The 19,002-nt window shown below is 41.0% G+C and overlaps 1 protein-coding gene and 1 non-coding gene across 3 annotated transcripts in view; both read right to left on the bottom strand.

The window, feature by feature from the left end:
- Positions 1-19,002, bottom strand: part of SLC8A1 (solute carrier family 8 member A1) — a 362,231-nt gene that overhangs the window by 159,488 nt on the left and 183,741 nt on the right. The window lies entirely within an intron of this gene.
- Positions 16,802-16,872, bottom strand: TRNAG-UCC (transfer RNA glycine (anticodon UCC)). Its single transcript has one exon. It is a non-coding gene; the product is annotated as a tRNA-Gly (tRNA).

Raw genomic sequence — 19,002 nt, 5'->3', positions numbered from 1 at the left:
CAATGAACTTCCTTTGAGAAGTCTTCTTTCTCTATGCCAAAGTTGATGACTGAATAAATTCAAAGACCTTTAAATTTTATACCAGTTATATCTAAAGGTTGTATGAATTCAAATTTCCAGTCAAGGGGAAGTTGTTACATGTTCTATTGCAATATTGACCTTTCCTTTTTAAGTTAAAAAAATAAATTTTTTGTTTAGAACTCTAATGTATACCCACAGTCTCTGAAACAGAGTAGCTCATTTTATGTATCTAGACTCTTTTAGCCAAGAAAGCGAGGGGCGTACAGTTTTCACTCCCTCATAGTCAAACCTAAGAGGATACAGCAAACATTGCAGATTCCAAGGTGCCTTTCAAAAAAAAAAATTTTTTTTTAAACCTTGTCTCCATCCACAAATAAAAAGAGATGGAATTACTCAATGCAGCCACAGCTGGGAATAGAGTTTGGTGGAGAGACAGGAAGGAAGAGAAATGAAAGGAATCTTATAAATTTTTCTTCACAATCTTAAGTGCGTTGAGAGCATGAAGGAGGCCATGGAAGCTGGTGGAAATGGCCCTTGCTGTGCTTTGGGAAATCTTGGCTGTGAGAAGCTTCTGCAGCAGAAACACAGGCAGTTCTATCACGCTAACGGGAAGGCCAGTCTGGGGCAGGCTTGCTGGATGTGTCAAGATCAATTACCCACAAGTCCCTGGGGAGTCTCTCTTCCGTAGGAAACAGGGGAAGCCCAGGCCATCAGTATTCTGCACACATACTAACAGCTTGCGCTTGCAGAGGCAATAACTTTCAGCCCCTTTCAGATTCTATTTATTGGTTATTTTTTTTTTCGCTGTTGGCTGAAAAGGTTTTTCCTTTGTACTAAGCAGGGGCACCAACCTAACGGCATGTATTAGAAACTGATCGATGGGGATTTTGCTGGGGCTCTACTGGGGTTGAAATGATCAAATAAAATGTGAGGACCTTTTTCGGGTGTTAGGGTGTTTTGGGTGACTGCAAACCCAGGGTCTCCCTTGGCTGACTTCATCTTTTGCTCTTACAGATTTGGGCAATGCTAGTTTTAGCTAGGAGGTCTGGTGTACCCTGAAAATGAGGCGGCTTTTATATCAGTCATTCAGTGAAGGAAGAAACCGTGTGACTCTGGATGTCGTGATGTTGTTATTGTTGTTGGATGCCATGGAGTTGGTCCCCAACTCACGGTGGCCCCATGTGTTACAGAGTACAGCTGCTACATAGGGTTTTCTTGGCTCTAATCTGTACAGAAGCAGCTTGCCAGGCCTTTGTTCTGTAGACAAAATCCATTAATTTTTGTGCAGGTGTTTCTTAGTATGTTTTGGTCTACTGATTTGTCAACAACTTTTAAACCATAATATGGAAACATTTTTAAAAGACAAAAAAGAATATCATTCATTCATTCATGAACTAATCTCGAGCCCCTACATTGTGCCAGAAACTGTTATTGACTCATGGTAAATAGAACAGATGGGCTGCTCATGGGAATTTTAGTATAGGAATTGGTAGTGCAATGGTTAAGTGCTCAGCTGCTAACGGAAGGTCAGCAGTTTGAACCAATCAGCCACTCTGCAAGAGAAAGACCTGGTGATCTGTTCCTATAAAGATTACAGCCTAGGAAACCCTATGGGGCATATAGGGTCGCTAGGAGTTGGAACTGACTTGATGACATCCAAGAACAATAAATACATATATGATTGGAAATGGTTAGCATGGAGTCCAAAATAGAGATTTTAGGCTAAATTGTTCTAAATAAATGATATGGATACTGTATGAGAGACTCGTTAAAATTGTGATGAATTCCTGCCACTTCTCTCACCATTTACTAAGTTGGGGGAGGGAGAGGCACACCTGGGAGCACAGCATGCAGCGGGCAGTTACCCAGCAAGCACTGCAGCAATACTTCCCATAATTCCCAAGAAAGTGAATATATTTAAGGATCGGAATATGACTTCATGATATTGCCACCACAACTCCAAAGTGGTTCCATAATGTAAACACCCCTTAAGTGAATGATAGGAAGTTTGAGCAACCTACAGGGCATAGTTAGAGTATAGATTTGGGAGTCAGCGGACCACGATGATTTAAGTCATAGCTTCACTGTTTGCTGGTTGATTCATGAGAAGGTTACTTAACCTCTGTAAGCCTCAGAGAGGCTCTGTAAAATGGTGGCAACACTACTGAGCTTATAGGGTTGTTGTGAACACAAAATAAAATAATGCAGTGAATCCTTTGCATGGTAATATGATATTAATATATGATTAATATATTAAATTAATATAACAATAATATTAACATACAATAGCAGCCCTAGAAGTGTTAGTAGGTATTACTCAACATGTATAGGGCATACACTATTTGTCAAGGACTTCTATTCACAATCAATCTATTCATAATCAACCACAATGCTCAACAAGAGCAATATATGTAATTTGCAGGTAAGAAAATGGAGGTTTAGTGAGTTAGAAAATTAATACTTCAGTGCTCTGGTCACAGTGGAGGATTACACTTCACCTTCCCCTTGAAGTTAGATATGGCCACATGGCTAATGAAATATAAGTCAGAGAGACATGTCTTGCTTCTGGGTGAAAGCTTTTAAGAGCCACCTTATCTTTCTGTTGCCACCACGACCAGTGTTGTTCCAGAAGGAGTGTCCAATATTCTGTGGCCTGAAGTGAGGACAGCATAGAGCAGGGCCCTTGCCAATGATAATGGACATGAAGCATGAGCAAGGCATGAATCGTTAGTTTTAAGTGATTGAGATTTTTGGAATTGTCTGTTATTGTGGCATCACCCAGCTTATCCTAACTTGCCTGTAATCAACAACTATTAAGATTTCGGATTTGAACTCAGGTCTTTTGAAATTAAGGTCAGTGTTTTTTTTTTGTTGTTGTTGTTTGTTTTTACCAGCCTACAGGTATACTCACTACTTATCAGATATAAAACAGCCAGTGTTTGTAACATCCTCTCCAGGAGAAAATTGCTCTAATCCTTGACTAGGAAAAATTACTTTTTTCTACAAATACAGAAAGAGAGTACTCTGAGCAAAGGTCAATGGGAAGGTAACTAAAATGTTGGAGAGAGGTGGGCAGATAACAAAACTGACTGAAAAGAGCCATTAGTTTTGTAGAACCATTTACTTCCCTCAAGTTCATGACCTAGAGATTACATGGGATGAAGGGAAGCCCTTATCAAAAGTCTGCAACTCTGTAGCCATAAAATCAATTTTTAAGTGATTTATGTGTACCGTTCAGGACCAAAGGCAGTAATTCATTCCCCAAGTGGCAGTTGGGGCTGCTGCTTAGATGTTGAAAAATGATTAATTTTTATTTACAGTGTGCTTCCCCTCATACATCACTGGAAACAGGATTTGAGAACACAATATTGCTATCACATAAAATGATTTGCTAAGGGAAGACCCAGGCAAAAAAAAAAAAAAGAGCTACTAGAAGCCAAAGCTCTGAGCATATGCACTGAAATAACAACTGTGAAAGCCTTTCCAAGGCCAAATGCATCCAATCTCTGCGTTCGACCTACCTAACATAAAGATCCAAATTAATTTCCCAAGAAGAGCCATTCTATCAAATCATACTTCCCTCTAGCTTTAACAATGGGAGGATAAAGCATTTGTAGCTCCTACACTCCACCCTCCCCAGAAGATTAAGTTAACAAGAGTTCTAGAATTTGCTGCACATAGTTTTAAGCTAAAATAAGTGCATACTCTTTTATTTCTAGTAAGGGTGCCTTTTCTGGGCCACCATATGCAGATATTTCTTTCAAATGGGTGGATGAACTACATTCCCAGGCCTCCTGCTCTTCAGCTTGCTAGCCTGAGCTCAATATGTCCCACCTTATCTGAAAACCAACCCTACCTAGGACAAAGTTCACATACCTAGGACAAGGTTCATCAAACATATGGCCCTGAACCACCAAACCCAGGCCGTCAGCACTTTAATAAAGGGGAGTTACTTTTTATTTCCATGGAGCCTTATGATCACTAGGGCTGGGGTAAGGATCTTTGATAGAAAGGAGAAAGAGAAGGAACTCCCCTGAGCCCATTAGAAAGAGGGCTGCCATTGTTTCTGTTGAGGGCTCTGTGGAGAAGGTGCATGACGGGGCCTGCTATTTTGTCTTTCACCATTTTCTAGGACAAGATTTCCCACAGGACCAGTTAGGAGAGCTAGCCGTGGATCACCATCTCCACACAGAAGACCATTCACACCCTTCTCCTCGGGTCACTTCACACTGTCTCCTTATCAGGCTAATCATATCGGTGAAGCTGCAGGCTGACGCCTGTGGACCACTATTCCCTGTGAAATTAAGCACGACTGTGTCCCTCAGTGGGTTCTGAATGAAATTAGTACTCTGCTTCCACCCTCACCAACTTGGATTGTTTAAAAGGCATGACTAACTCATCTGCAAATGGCTTGAACTAGTGTAATTAAGGATAAAAAGTTCTGTCATTACAGGCTATTTTCCCTGAGATGCGGTTTGAAATCACCAAGTGAGCTGGGAAGAAAGGCCTGGTGATCTTCTGTAAAGACTACAGCTAAGAAAACCCTATGGACTGGTTTTACTCCATAACACATGGGGTTGTAATGAGCTAGAATCTACTCAATGGCAGGTTTGGTTTTTTTGTTTTTGGGGTAACAGGAGGCAAAGGGTGAGGGCTTCCCCTCCTATCTGTAGTTTGCTTTGTGTATGGGGTTCATCACTCATCAACAAACTTTGTGAAGCCAGTACATTAAGCTTTCTGGGGAAAAAGGGTGGGAAAAGTTGTTTAAAGTAGCATTGAAAAAGGTGAGGATTTCTTGTACCACCATCAATGGTGAAATACTTTCATTAATTAAATGTAAAAAAGGAAAACAAAATGGCAAGGGCTTTGCTAACATGTTAGAAAGATTCTGGATCCTTCCCTTGAGGGAGCAAGACCAGAACCACATTTGCTTGAGTCACTTAAGTGGGTCTTCATCTCTAGATAACTTCAGCCTATCAACCACGACCCTTATCATTTGTAACTAACTGAAATAAAAGGATCTGGGCAGGGAGAATATAAGCACTAATATTCTAGAAACTCAATAACATTTACATAATACATGGGCTTGTAACAACATACAAGCTACCAATTTTTTTATTAACATTTTCCTGTCATGCCACTATTTTGTGTATTATGCTTTTCTTCTTCTTGAGACTTAGAGTTCCCACTAAGAATACTAGTCTTGAAAAATACATTAACCACTCAACACAAACAAGCAAACAATAAACCCAAACCTGTTTCTGTTCAGTTGGTCTCCACTCATGTGACTGCCTGCTAACCTGAAGGATGGCAATTCTAACCAACCCAGCTGCTCTGCAGAACAAAGCCTTGGTGATCTGTTCCATCAAGATTACAGCCAAGAAAACCCTATGCAGCAGTCTATTCTGTAACACACGGGGTCACCATGATTACTCAGTACACAGTACTGTAATTGTCTGCTAGTCCCCACTCAGCAGTTGTTGTTGTTGTTGTTAGGTGCTGTCAATTTGGTTCCAAATCATAGTGACTGTATGTACAACAGAACGAAAACCGCCCGGTCCTGAGCCATCCTCACAATCGTTATGCTTGAGCTCATTGTTGCAGCCACTGTGTCAATCCACCTCATTGAGGGTCTTCCTCTTTTCTGCTGACCCTGTACTCTGCCAAGCATGATGTCCTTCTCCAGGGACTGATCCCTCCTGACAACATGTCCAAAGCATGTAAGACGCAGTCTCACCATCCTTGCTTCTAAGGAGCATTCTGGTTGTACTTCTTCCAAGACAGATTTGTTCATTCTTTTGGCAGTCCATGGTATAGTCAATACTCTTCTCCAACACCACAACTCAAAGGTGTCAATTCTTCTTCGGTCTTCCTTATTCATTGTCCAGCTTTCACAGCATATGATGCGATTGAAAATACCGTGGCTTGGGTCAGGTGTACCTTAGTCTTCAAGGTGACATCTTTGCTCTTCAACACTTTGAAGAGGTCTTTTGCAGCAGATTTGCCCAATTCAATGCATCTTTTAATTTCTTGACTGCTGCTTCCATGGGTGTTGATTGTGGATCCAAGTAAAATGAAATCCTTGACAACTTCAATCTTTTCTCTTTTTATCATGATGTTGCTCATTGGTCCAGTTGTGAGGATTTTTGTTTTCTTTATGTTGAGGTGCAATCCATAATGAAGGCTGTGGTCTTTGATCTTCATTAGTAAGTGCTTCAAGTCCTCTTCACTTTCAGCAAACAAGGTTGTGTCACCTGCATAATGCAGATTGTTAATGAGTCTTCCTCCAATCCTGATGCCCCGTTCTTCTTCATACAGTCCAGCTTCTCGGATTATTTGCTCAGCATACAGGTTGAATAGGTATGGTGAAAGAATACAACCCTGACACACACCTTTCCTGACTCAGCTGTAAGCTCCGTGAAAGCAGGAAACAAATATGCTGATCACCTATTCCCAGCAGCCATCATGTGCCTGGTATGCAGCTATTTGTTGAATGAATGAATGAGCAAGATTATAGAACCTGCCATTGATTGAGCACCTACGAAGAGGGTTATCAGAACAACTCTATAAAGTAGATAATATATATTTTTTCCTATTATAGGAGAAGAAACAGCTTCAGTGAGTTAAAGGGGTGTATTGTCCAGCATACAAGAACTGCTCCACAGAGATGCCCTCCTCTTGTGAATGCCAGGGCCCTTTCCAGGGATTTCTCTTGGGACTCCCGCACTGAGTCAGCAGGGTGGTACAAGGGAGACTACTTACTGACAGCTTGCCTTTCCTATTGAGCACTCACTTAGTGATCAATGGGATGGGAGGAGGAAGAAGACCAAAATGCTTGAATTGTAATAAGCATTTTGCATATTTTATCACATTAACCTGAAAACAAACCTACAGCACTGACACTGCAGTTGTTAGGTGCCATCGAGTCAATTCTGATTCATAATAGCCTCATGTGACAGAGTAGAACCAACCTATAGGGTTTTCTTGGTCATAATCTTTACAGGAGCACATTGCCAGGTCTTTCTCTCATGGAGCCAATGGGTAGGTTCCAACCGTTGACCTTTGGTTAGCAGCTAAGTGCTTAACTTTTGCACCACCAGGGCTCCTTAATGTTGACATAGGATACTTATAATCAAATGAGTAATTAAAAATTAGGAGAGATGAAGTGTCTTTTCCCAAAGTGAACAGGCAGGATTCAAATGCAACTCCATTGCCTGGATGGTTTTGTTTGCTTGTTTCTTTCCCTACTAGTATCTTCTGATTGTGGTCCATAGACTGCCTACTGAATTATTAAAAATGCATACTAAAGTTTCCTGGGCCCTGCACCAGACTCACTAAAGTGGAGTCCCTGAAAATGGGGCCCAGGAATTCCCATTTCTAGCTTGCTCCCTAGGTGGTTCCAATGCACACTGACGTTTCAGAAGCACTGGACTATGCCTAAAAAGCAAAAACAAAACCTCATTGCCATTGAGTCAATTCTGACTCAGCAACCCTAGAGGACAGAGTAGAATTGCCCTATAGGGTTTCCACAGAGCAGCTGGTGGATTCGAACTGCTGACCTTTTGGTTAGTAGCTGAATGCTTAACCACTGCTCCACCAGGGCTCCTGGACTATGTCTAAAAAAAAAAAAAGTCTAGCTGCCTCTAAATGTGCATCTTGGGGCAAGAAATTTTTCACACACTTGCACAATACTAGGAACCAGATGGCCTGTATGAATGGGTGGCAAAATGTCCCTTTAGCAAGCATTAGGGTTGCGTCTGCAGCTCAGAACATGGGGGAATGCCTTGGTACCCCTCCATTAATGTTAATGGTAATCATGTGGCTAATTCCCTGTACTCCATGCTGAAAATTGTTCCCTTTAGATCCAGGAAGGCTATATTTAATCAGGCCATCTGGATTCCTGTGTATGCGTATAAGGGCAGAAAATAGGTCACAGTTGGTAAGCTACTTTCTGAAAACTAGTCTATTGTATCAGCAAAGTCTTGAAAGGGCTCCTGCTCTTTTGATCCCCTCCATGAGTGATACGCCCAGAGCTAAGAGAGGTCAGAGAAAGTACAGAATTTAAGAAAAAAGAGTTCCTTAGCAAAAAGCACACACAAGGTATATCATGGCCAAAAGACAAAGTGCAGAATAAACTTATTAAAAGCTATTAACTTCCCCAAATAACACCTTTCTACTCCAAAGTAACCGCACTTTCAGTTTGGAGAGCAATGTGAAACTAGGAAAGACAATTCAGAGAACGTAAACAGTGAAGTGAACCTGTGATGTCCAGCAGCTTACAGACATTCAACCTCCCAGGAAAACCCTGAAGATGGTGGGTATATGAGACCTTAGTGAGGCAAGAAACCTGGTATAAAAAGAGTACTGAGCATTTGGTAGGGCTTCAAGGACCCAAATCTATTATTGACCAAGAGCTTTTCTTAGTCCATCAATCCAGGCTTTTTTTTTTTTTTTTTTTTAAATAGAAGAGAAATTATACAACTCTGTGAAAAATTGTGAGGCAAGAAGACAATTTATCACGCTCAGTCTGGATATTAGTCTCTGCCAGGTCTTGGTGGAGGGGGTCACTGCTTACCAGGAGCGTGAGGGATCAACTGAGACTGGCGGGTACTCTTCCCAGCAGCATTTACACAATGTTGTTCCCATTCCCCCATTGCCTTTCAGTTACTTCTCTTGGGTCCCTTTGACTGTTGTTGTTTTTAAAGCACCGAGTTAGCCGAAGCATAGGCAAGGTGGAGAACTGAATTGTCCCAGGGTATGTGGCATGGTGGATAAATGTTATATCTTCTATCATTGGCTTTTTGGTATGCCTGAGAGCTCCCTAATTCAGTCAGATAATATCAATTCCCTAAGTTACAGCGGGAAGCTGTGCACAAAGCACCCATGATAAATGGTGATTAGACCTTTAAGGTAGCACACATGCTATCTACCCCTGAGGCATACATACAGCAGGGTACAGAAGACCCAGAATTATCATCACTGTGCCTGCAGGCACTATTCAAGACCCCCAATGTCTTATGTCAGGATCTTTTCACTTTCCCCATCACAGGATTAGGGACCTTCCTTCTTGCTTCAGGTTCACAGTGGAGCCAGGAACTCTAAAAAGGGGGATGGCATAGGAGGATATATTAGTTTACTATTGCTGTTGTAATAAATTATCATAAACTTAATACCTTAAAATAACACCAATTTATTATCTTAAAATTCTGTAGGTCAAGGGTCCAATACAGAGCTCTAACGTTAGGCTAAAATCCAACACTAGGCTAAAATCAAGGTGTCAGCAGGGCTGTGTTCCTTTTTGCAGTCTCTAGGGGAGAATCCATTTCTTTACCTTTCCCGACTTCTAGAGGCCATCCACATTTCTTGGCCCATGGCCCCTTTATCTTCCAAGCCAGCAATATTACATCTCTCTGGGCATTCTCCCATAGTCATATCTTCCTCTGACCCCAGCCATGAAAGGTTCTTTTTTTTAGGACCCATGTGATTACAATGGGTCCACCTGGATAAACCAAGATAATCTCTCATCTAAGGTCCTTAATTTAATCACATCTGCAAAGCCCCTTTTGCCAAGTCAGGTGACATAATCACAGGTTCCAGGGATTAGGGTCTGGACATCTTTGAGGGGCCTTATTTTGCCTACGAAAGAGAGTAAGAAATGATGAGGTGGGAGTTTCCCTAAGGCTCAAAGGATCTCAGATAAGAAGCCAGCTGGCGGAGGGAGTGGGGCTTCAGACCAGTGTTATCTTTCTCGGACCCTTTAAGGTGTTCAGGCTGGTCTTCTAACATCCTCTTTTTTTTTTCCATCATCTTCACAGTCACTATTGCCATCCTGGCTGCTCCCCTCTCACTTGAGTGATGCTTTAACAGCTCCTTGTTATATGACAGGGTAGAATTGCCCCACAGGGTTTCCTAGGCTGTAATCTTTATGGGAGCAGATCACCAGGTCTTTTCTCCTGCAGAACCACTGGTGGGTTTGAACTGCTGACCTTTTGGTTAGGAACCATCGCACCACCTGGTCTCTTATTGCCCTATTTCCAAAATTGTTCTTCCCCAGGCTTATTTTCCACACAGAAACCAGAGTTATTCTTAAAAACTAAAGTCATATGTTATTCCCTTGTTCAAAACTCTGTTTTGTTTTTTTTTTTGTTGTTCTTGTTATCTTCTATCCAGTCAGCCTACACACAGGGAAGGAAATGCTTCCTGGTCTTGTGCCATCCCATGATCGGTTGCAGGTTGAACCATTGTGATCAATAAGGTTTTCATTGGCTGTTATTTTGAAAGCACACTGCCAGGCCTTTCTTCTTAATCCATCTTAGTCTGGAAGCTCCCCTGAAGCCTGCTCAGCATCACAGCAATGTGCAAGCCTCCACTGACAGATGGTTATGTTTGAGGTGCATCTGTCGGGAACCAAACCTGGGTCTCCCACATGAAAGGTGAGAATACTACCACTGGACCACCATTGCCACTCTTCAAAACTCTCTAACAGATTTCTACCACACTTATAAGAAGCCCACCAAGCCCCTCACTGTACCCAAAAGAGCTCTGCATGACCTGCTCTCAGGACTCCCCTGTGACCTTATGTCCCTCCTCTCCCCTCACCCCAGGTCACTGGGCTCTAGCCACATGGCCTCCTTGCTGGTCCTCACACTCCCCAAGCCTTCTCTAGCCTCAGTTCCTGTTGTCCCTCTATTTGGGAACTGGATCTTTGCATGGTTTGTTCCTTCCTTCTTTCCAGGCCAGATGAAATATCATCTCCTGAGAGAACATCCCTGATCACCTTAAAATAAAAAGGCTTTCCTTTACTCTCTATCTTCCTAACTGAACATATTTATTTTTCATGTTCCTTACCAATACCTGCTATTACATGACATACATTTTCTTGTTTTGCTGATTGATTATTTATCTCCACCACTAAAATGTAGAAGATTCCAGAGGATAGGGAACTCCCAGTGGGCCAAGAACAGCGCTTCACACATCCCCTATCCCGCACTGCCGCTGAGTCAATTCCCACTCAGAGTGACCCTACAGAACAGGGTAGAACTGCCCCACAGGGTTTCCAGGGAGTCGCTGGTGGAATCAAACTGCTGACCCTCTGGTTAGCAGCCGAGCTCTTAACCACTGCACCACCAGGGCTCTGCTTCACACATTAGAGGTACTGAATTATTTGTTGACCAAATGACTCTCAATCCATTTGAAATAAGTGCTCATTGATAGAAATTTTACAAGAGATTATGTTATAATACATGTACTTTAGCAGCCTTTCAATTGTGCTGAAGGAAATCTGGATATAGGGATTCTTGTTATTTTCATTGGAAAACTAATTTCACTGCTAGCAGTAAAGTCGAAATGCTACATACCAAACCCAAAACCAAACCCATTGCTACTGAGTCGATTCTGACTCAGAGTGACCCTATAGGACAGGGTATAACTGCCCCATAGGGTTTCCAAGGAGCAGCTGGTAGATTCAAACTGCGGACCTTTTGGTTAGAAGCTGAGCTCTTGGCCACTTCACCACCAAGGCTCCACACATACTTCCAAGGCTCTTAAAAAATTACGAGGTATAAGAGATGCTTCTTACGAATGTTTGAGCTAAGGAGAAGCTGTGCTGCGCAATACAAATCCTCAACAAAGACACAGGACTAAAACTTACATATTCTCATGTAAAGAACGGTAAACACTTACAAAAACTCAAAGGGCTGTTATATATAATATGGTTGCTATGGTTGAAGCATGGCTCATCAGAAGGTCCCTATGTAAATGGAGAAGGATCGAAGCTGTGTTAGGCATCAGCCATTTGGCGTTTCTCCTTACATTTTATTAAATTGAAGCTATATACAGGCACGAAATTACACAAGCATTCGGCAGACAATGAAAATATAAAAATTTATTCTTTTCTCTACAGCAAAATTGTCCCAAAGTTGAGGCATTTTTATTTCATATACTCGGGCTGATCAAATTAATAGTGAAAATAATTGACAAATAGTTCAATTTTCCAACTTCAGTTCATTTTAAACGAATACAAGAATTGTATGCTCATACCTTATAACCAAGGCACTTTAACACTGAGTTGAAACTATTGCCTTACAGTTTTGATCATCGGGAAAAAGAGATGGTAGTCCAGGTAGAAGACTGGAATACCTGCCTACCATTGTGTTAAGTAACGAATTCTGACACATTACTACAGAATGGCCAGCCCATAAGACTCAAGTCGTTACTATCTGATCAAAGGAGAGAACTGTTTTATATTCAGGGTCCACTTGTAGCTGTTGGCTACAAGTGTCACTGAAATCTTCAATCAGCACATTAGTTTTTGAAAATGAACAACTGTACTTATGGAGAAAATCTTATGGCCAATCTCGAAAAGCAACATATTGTACATTGCTCAGGATTAAAAAAAAAAAAAAAATTTTTTTTTTTTTTTTTTTTTTTTTTCAGGATAGAACCTGCTTTCATCCATGGCAACAAATTACTAGTTTTTCAGGGTACTGTACGGGGTATCTGAATTTTGGGGAGGAAAAATAGAAATTTTGAAAATTTTTATTTGTTACACATATATATCAATAGACCCCAGTGCGGACTCTGGGGTATAATTTGTCATACTTCATATGTACCACTAAACACTTAGTATAGGCTCGTGGGAGGGGGCAAGAACAAAAAATCCATACTACCTACCAAAAATTCAGACACACTCAAAGATTCAGCATGCTTCCATTAATGAAAACACATGGTATCAATAAAAAATTCAAAGCAGAAAATAATTGGGTCAACAAAGGGTTAATATGATAAAAATATATATGGTTTATGCTGATGACAATAATACCACATATTTGTACGTTCTGGTTCTATCACTTGCTAGCTGTGTTATTCTTACAAATTTACTTACCCTCTCTGTGCCTCAGTTTTCTCATCTTTAAAATGGGGATAGTAATAGTAGCTACCTCATAAGATTACCATAAGGAGTAAGTGAAATAATCACTGTAAAGTTCTTAATACAGTGAAATACTGTTAAGACTCAACAAATGTCATCTATAATGGTTTCAATAGTACATATCATTTGACTGCATGAACAAATAGAGACTAACCAAAAAAAAAAAAAAAAGAACCAAACCATTGCCATCAAGTCGATTCTAACTCATAGTGGCCCTATAGGACAGAGTAGAACTGCCCCATAGGGTTTCCAAGGAACGGCTGGTAGATTCGCAGTGCTGAACTTTTGGCTGGCAGCCTAACTCTAATCGCTGCGCCACCAGGGCCCCAAAAGACTAACACCACCACCATAATAAGCACATACGCAGTTGTTCACTATGTGCCAGGCCCTGTCCTTTGTATCTATTAACTTACTTAATTCTAACACCGACTTCATAAAGTAGGGATGTTATTATCCCCATTGTACAGACAGGGAAACCAAGGCCCAGAAAAGCAAAGTAACTTATCTAAGTCTACACGGCAGAGCCACAGCATGTCCAGGCATTTATCTCAGGGTTTCCTGAAGTGATTTAAACAATTTTTTGATTTTATAATATTGTTTATCACATCAGTGGTTTCTGATTTTTTTAATATGCACTACTTATTTTATAGCAGCTGTCACCTCTATTATTTATTTACTCATATCTCTGAAAATAAAGGCATCACCAAATGATGACGTAGGGAAATTAGAATAACCTGTATATTATTCATTTACATGTGTTTAAAAAGTACCTAACGACAGGTGTGCCCAAAGCAAAATGCTTCAGTGTTAGAAAATGAGGGCTGGAGGTAAGGGCATTCTGATCGCCCATCCAACTCCTCTTATGAGACACCCGCTCATGACAAGATGACGCTTCGTCTTTCATTTCTTTCTGCATATCTTGTTCCTATTCTCTTACTAACAACAAAATACAAAAACAGACACCTCCACTTGATATCTGAACTCGTAAAGATTTTGTAAAATCCAATCGATATTCTTTTCTGTGCAGCTTTTTTCTTTACTTTCTGGTGATTCACCAGAAAATTTTTGGACTTGCCTCCAAAGCTCAGATGCTTAAATATTGGTTGCGCTGGGTCTTAATGGTTACTCCAGAGCCATGGAATTTTAAATGTGATCTCAGACTTTCAAGTTGTGACAACTTGATTATTTTACAAGGCCAGAATCCTGAACTAAGCCATAATTTTAAGAATCTAAACTGTTTTCCCATTGGTGGAGATATTTGGAAATGTGTGGTCCACAGCTATTTACGAGCGGTTTACAGCTGTTGTCTTTTTATGCCCGAGATCATGGAGAGTCCGAGAGCTGATCCTCCCGGGACTGTTACTAATATCACTCTCATTTTAGGCAGCTTTTCCTTCAACTGGCAATATTCTGGCTCCCTCATACTACACTGCGGCCTCACAGCATCCAGGCAGTCACAGGGCCCTTTGGCAATTTAGCTGTGATCTATAATACAGGTTTTTAGAACAAGCAGCTTATTCAAATACTGGTAAAACAAAACAAACCCCCCAAAAATGACTCTTGATTTAAAAAAGTAAGTGCCAGAAGCTGAGAAAAAATTACTTAAACTAGGATTAGGGATAGGTAACCTTTTTAAGTGTTAGGCAAAAATCATTAATACACTGTTTCAGGCATTGTGATATCTGAAACTCAATGAAACAATTCCTAACGTTGTTTCAAGCAGCAAAGCAAGGCTCCTTAGGGCAAACTAATCAACTTTTATTTCATGTGGACATGATTTTTGGAGGTGCTATATTTGATTCCACGTTTGATAGGGCCTGCTCATCTCTTACCCAGTGTACACTAGAAATCCTATTCTGGTCCTTCTTTTAGGAGATGAAGCCATTATGTCAGCCTTGAACATGGGATAGTAGACTGGCTCACAAAGGAAAATCTGTTACCAGAGAGGAAAGTTGGCACACTGTTTCTCAGTTCTAATGCTTTCAACGTGTAGACTTCACAAGAAACTCTAGTTCTTGACCCTCTGATGGTGTGCGTCTGTGACTCAGTCTGAGATTATTTACTCTTGAGCCTCTTACGTTAACATTTTATTCATTAGTTTCCTCACCTACAAAATGGGGGATAATCACATTAATAACATATATTGTTGTCGTTAACTGCCACCGAGTCAATCCTGACTCATGGCGGCCCCATGTGTGCAGAGTAGAACTGCTGTATACAGTTTCCAAGGCTGTGACCTTTCGGAAGCAGATTGCCAAGCCTGTCTTCAGAGGTGCCTATGGGTAGATCTCAACTGATAAAAAACAACAAACAAAAAAACAACTGATACATATCATATATTTCACCTGACCCAAGCCATGGTATTTTCAATTGCCTCATATGCATGCGGCAGCTGGACAGTTAATAAAGAAGACCGAAGAAGAACTCATACATTTGAATTGGTGTTGGCAAAGAATATTGAATATACCATGGGCTGCCAAGAGAATGAACGAACCTGTCTGGAAGCAGCCAGAACGCTCCTTAGAAGTGAGGACGGTGAGACTTCGTCTCATGTGCTTTGCACGTGTCATCAGGAGGGACCAGTCTCTGAAGAAAGGCATCATGCTTGGTCAAGTGGAGGGTCAGTGAAAAGGTGCAAGACCCTCGAAGAGATGGATTGACACAGTGGCTGCAACAATGGGTTCAAACATTGCAATGATTGTGAGGGTGGAGCAGGGCTGGGCAATATTTTGATCTGCCATGCATAAGGTTGCTATGAGTTGGAGCCCACTTGATGGCACCTAACAACAACAACATAAACACACACACACACACATAACAAGCATAGGATTGCTATAATGATTCAATTAGTTCATATTGGTAAAATATTGAAATTTTTTCAGGCACAGACAAAACACTATACAAATGTTTGATTACAAAGAAAAATGTTCCCTGTCTCTTTTCTATTATGATGAGAAAAATTCTGATTAATATACATGAGACCCACTTTTTTAAGACTCAGACATTTCTGAATTGCATCTATGAAGGGCACTGAATGCCATATTGATGAGTTAGATGAGAACAACAAGGAATTTTAAATCCTAGCCTTTTATGCAGTGGCTGCAGTCTTTTAGGATTATTTCTGGCTTATGTAAAAGCAGACATGAATATTGACAATGTAAACATGACAAAAATATGAGCTTGAAATATGAATGCCTGCCATTATAAAAGAATCTAATGATGGTAAAACCTGAGGAAATAGACATTAGAAAATAGCAGGTTATTTTCTCTTCCTTAAAAGTCCTGAAATTTAACTTTACCATTCACAGTCACAGGATAAAACATCTGTTCTAATGGAAAAATAACAAAAACTCATTTCTGAAGAGCCCTGCAGAGAATTTTTCACATGAGTATATGGAAATACGTATTCCATTTTTAGATATCTCCTTTCTTGATGTAAAAAAAATTGGGTGGTCAAAGTATACACATATCATGTTTGGCTTCAATCAAGAAATTCTGATAAAGTGCAGAAGCTGTAATGCCATTCTCTTTAATTAACTCATTTTAATATGTCCTTTCATTTTGAAAACAGGGTGACACAGATGCTGTTGTTAGCTGCTGTGGAGTTGAACCCCTCCCTACTAATGGTGACTCCGCACACAACGGAGCGAAATGCTGCCCAGTCCTGTGTTATCTCTACAATCAGTTGCGTGTTGGACTATTGTGGTCCATAGGATTTTCACTGGTTGATTTTTGGAAGAGATTGCCAGGCCTTTCTTCCTAGCCCACCTTAATCTGGAAGCTCTGCTGAAACTTGTTCGGCATCATAGCAACACACAAGCCTCCACTGACAGGTGGTAGCTGAGCATGAAGTGCACTGGCCAGGAATTGAACCTGGGTCTCCCGCATGGAAGGTGAGAATTCTACCACTGAACCACCACTGCCCTCTACCCAGGTGCTAGGAATGTTGTAGTAAAAGATTTAATCTCTGCCTTAAAGAAGCCTTGCCCACATTTTAGGCAGGAAGTCAAACATCCAATAATTACAACATAATGCGATAGCTCTGTGACAGAGATAAATACGGGAGGGGGTTGGGGAGACAAAAGGAATCTGGACCAGCAGTGCAGGAAGGAGGTGCCCTCTGAATGGCGTCTATGAAGGTCCTGTAAGAATATCCAGGCAAAAGTGCTCTAGGCAAAAGGAACGTTTGTGCCAAAGCAGAGAGAGGCAGAGCATTTCCAATTTTCTCAGACAGAATTTATCCTTCTCTACACACAGCCCCTCCACACGTTATCTATACTTCCATTAGCGCAAATGTCAAATGTCATGAGTATTTTTATTGATCTACCCACACCTCTCCCTGGGTGGAGAGTAACCTTTTGGAAGCAGGCAGATCCAGCTTTGCACCTCCCATTTTGTCTTGCACTTATAACTTGTCAGCAAAGGTCTGATAGAACGAATGGATGGGTTACAATGAGATCTCACGAGAATTACTTGCAAAATACACACTTAACCAAAACACCCAGTGCACCACTCATTAACAAGAGGGAGCCCTTTGGCTTTTGGAAAGATGACCCTTTTACAGGAATGGGGCAGGAGAAAGGCTTTAACTCTTTTCAGAGAATTTCATCCTCAAGGCATTTTTGTGGTCAAGTGGAAAAAGGATTTGGGAAACGTGCTCCCAGATGGCACGGCTGGAATGAGGAATGGGAACTATTTTCCCCTTTAACACAGTTTCTGGAAAGGCCAATAAGAATCAAGAAAAAAAAAAAAAAAAAGGCATCAATGCCTGAGTTGAAAGGTGCAATAAACAGGGAGAAGTGTCATAGAGTATTGCTACTCAGACCCTTTGCCAAGAATAGCTACAAAGTGGCTGGTGGCATCAGCCAGGCTTGTGGGCTCTGCCTCTCTAGCTGGAGTCCCAGTCAGCACTTGTGACAGTCTCTGCGAAGAGGGAGACACCTCCCCTGGCACAGGCCAGGGCCCTGGCATGGTCCAAGGAGAGAGGGTCATTTTAGGGTGTACCTAAGGGCTCTGCTCACTTCAAACAACTTATAAAGAGAGGCTTTGAGTATATGGAACTGAGAATTTCTGAAAAGCTGAAAGTCCATCACTTAAAACTAACTTAAAAAAACTGTGGCACAAATACATATATAACAAAACTTTGGCCATTTCAACATTTTTTACATGTAAGATTGAATAACATTAATCACATTCGTTATTTTGTTTTACCATCACCACTATCCATTTCCAAATTTTTCCATCACCTTTAACAGAAACTCAGCACTTCGTAGGCAGTGGACTTCCCATTTCCCTCCTTCCCGCCCCCAGTAACCACTAATTAACTTTGTTCTCTATATGTTTGCCAATTCTATGTATTTCATACAGGTGGGATCATGTAATATTTATCCTTTTGTGTCTGACATTTCATTTGGCAAAATGTTTTCAAGATTCATCCATGTTACAGCGTGTATCATACCGCTTCACCTTCACTAAGATGGCTGTGATCGGAAAAAAATGGAAAAACGAGAGTTGGCCAGGCTGTGGAAAAATTGGAGCCCCCATCCATTGCTGGTGGGGTTGTAAAATGGTACAGCCCCTAAAGAAGTAGAACAGAAAAAAAAAAGAGCAGCGATATTTCAGCACCAACTCTCAGGGGAATTTCTGTAAACTGGAATAAGCTAATGACGGTTATTAAAGGTAAATGTTCTCTGATCCTCAGGAAGTGTTTCTTCAGCCTCTGCTTTTGAGACTTTGGCCTTACTTGAATGTTAGGTGGTAATAAAGCCCTTCTGAGTTTATCCTAATCTAATACTCAGAATTGGTGATTCACAGGAGTCTATTTATTCTTTTAAACAAGTGTCAGAATAGTGGATTAGCTCCTGCCTTTTCTCTCTATAGTCCAGCTCCACCAATAGAGTGTAGTTTTATGACTACAGCTGGTACATCAACTTCAGCCTTTTCTCCTCCTTTTTACAGCAAAATAATACAATACAGTAAAATGACACTTTTTTTTCTTGTCTTCCCCCTTCCCCTACCCCTTCTTTTTTCTTTCCAGTCATGCTGGGAAGTTT

This window comes from Elephas maximus, chromosome 26 (genome assembly GCF_024166365.1).
Source record: "Elephas maximus indicus isolate mEleMax1 chromosome 26, mEleMax1 primary haplotype, whole genome shotgun sequence".
Taxonomy (NCBI): domain Eukaryota; kingdom Metazoa; phylum Chordata; class Mammalia; order Proboscidea; family Elephantidae; genus Elephas; species Elephas maximus.
Note: the sequence above shows the minus strand (reverse complement) of the source record. Positions and strands in the feature narration are given on the sequence as shown.